The sequence below is a fragment of the Anolis sagrei genome, chromosome 6, assembly GCF_037176765.1.
Source record: "Anolis sagrei isolate rAnoSag1 chromosome 6, rAnoSag1.mat, whole genome shotgun sequence".
Classification (NCBI taxonomy): Eukaryota; Metazoa; Chordata; class Lepidosauria; order Squamata; family Dactyloidae; genus Anolis; species Anolis sagrei.
This window is the reverse complement of record NC_090026.1, coordinates 103,636,847-103,639,299: the sequence shown is the minus strand read 5'-3', so window position 1 is coordinate 103,639,299 and position 2,453 is coordinate 103,636,847.

The following is a 2,453-nucleotide window of genomic DNA, read 5'->3' as shown; positions in this document are numbered from 1 at the left end:
CTATATGGCCATGTTCTAGAAGCATTCTCTCCTAATGTTTCGCCTGCATCTTTAGCAAGCATCCTCAGAGGTTGTGAGGTCGCTGAAGACCTCATAACCTCTGAAGATGCTTGTCCTCACAACCTCTGAGGATGCATGCCAGTAAAAGCGATATACAGTGAGCAGGAAGTAAATATATCTTGCAGTCCAGCAGATTTCCAGGGTTTGTAGTTTAGGGAGGAGCCTTTAACAGCCTCACTAAACTACAAACCCCAGAATTCTGCAGGAGGCCGAAACCGGATTTTAAGTGTATGTTTCTATGAAATTTGGACTGCCAGGCAATACAATCCTAAGGTCCCCCAGATGATGCAAAGCGTTGCAAAACGCAAAATTAAAAGTATGTCTAACTACAACAGTTGGGAACTGCTCAATGTTCTAAGGCAAATTTTTAAACATTCTTGGTCATGACTCTGATTAGAACTGGAGAAGTAAAGGGGTCAGATTGACACGATGGAAGAAGATAAACAAACCCACGCTCTTGGACACTTTCGGATTTTAACTGTAGGAAAGCATGTCAAAATATCTGTTGTGAAATCAGTGTAATATACATAAATCGTGCACATTCTAAGAGAAGGGAAACAAGCATCCAAGACATAAATTCCTGTAGCTCAATCGTGTGCAAATGTATGCATAAAAAATCCCATTGATTTCACTTGGATTTACTCCCAGAATTGCAAAGTACGGCCTTTAATTTTTTGTAGATTTAATGTAGTTTGACACCACTGCTATGCAATGCTATGGAATCATGGGAGTTGTATTCTTACAAAATCTTTGGGCTTCTCTGCCAAAGAGTGTTGGTGCCAACAAACTACAGCTCCCATGATTCAATAACAATGAGCCAATTAATGCACTTTGGCACCACTTAAACTGTTGTAGCTCAAAGCTATGAAATTATGGGAGTCTGGTGAGGCACCAGTCCTATCTGACAAAGAAGGCTAAAGGCCCTGTAAAACTAAAACTCTCATAGGTTTGAGCCATGACAGTTAAAATTGTTTTAAACTGGATTAATTCTACAGTGTAGATGCACCCAAAAAAAATAAATGTTAACGTGGGGCAGGGGGGAGGCACAAAGCTTTGTAAGTGGTATCATTCCACAGGGTAGAGACACCCAGGGAAGGCTAAGGACCTTGTAAAACTACAATGCCCTAGGGTCCACAGCATTGTGCCAGGGCAACATAAGTGACACTAAACCACATTCATTCTACAGTGTAGATACACCTAGAGAAGGCTAAGGACCTTGTGAAACTACAACTCCCAGGGCTCCATATTATTGAGCCATGGTAATTAAAGTGTCATTCCAGCCGCATTAAGTCTACAGTACAGATGCACCCGGAGAATGCTAAGGACCTTGCAAAACTACAACCCCCAGGACCCCATAGCTTTGAGCCAAGGCAACATAAGTGCCATTAAATCGCATTCATTCTACAGTTTAGATGCACCTAGAAAAGGCTAAGAACCTTGTAAAACTACAATTCTCAGAATTCCATACTATTGAGCCATGGTAATTAAAGTGGAGTCCAACTGCATTAAGTCTACAATGTAGATGCACCAAGGGAAGGCTAAGGACCTTGCAAAACTACCACTCCCAGGGCTCCATATTATTGAGCCATGGTTACAGTGGCACACAACTGCATTAATTCTACAATATAGATGCACCTAGAGAAGGCTAAGGACCTTGTAAAACTACAATTCCCAGGACTCCTTAGCACTGAGTCAAAGCATAAGTAGTATCATTCCACGGGTGGGGTGGGTGTACCCAGGGAAGGCTAAAGACCTTGCAAATCTACAACTCCCAGGACGCCATGCTATTGAGCCATGGTACAATGCAGCTGCAATCCAGAAAAGGCTAAGGACCTTGTAAAACTACAATTCCCAGGACTCCATAGCACTGAGTCAAAGCATAAGTAGTATCATTCCACAGGTGGGGGAGGGGGTATACCCATTGAAGGCTAAGGACCTTGCAAAACTACAACTCCCAGGACGCCACATTATTGAGCCATGATAATTGGTGTCCAACTGCATTAATTCTACAATGTAGATGCACCCAGAGAAGGCTAAGGACCTGGTAAAACTACAACTCCCAGGACGCCACAACGCCGAGTCAAAGCATTTGAAGTGGTATCAAACTGCATTCATTCCACGGGGTGGGGGGGGGCACCCAGGGAAGGCTAAGGACCTTGCAAAACTACAACTCCCAGGACTCCATATTAATGAGCCATGGTAATTAAAGTGGTGCCCGACTGCATTAATTCTACAATGTAGATGCACCCAGAGAAGGCTAAGGACCTAACCCTACAACTCCCAGGACTCCACAGCACTGCCGTTCAAGCGGTGTGGAACTGCATTCATTCTCCAGTGTGGAGGAGAAAGGCGGAGGAGGGGCGAGGAGGAGGAGGAGGAGGGATGGGCGGAGG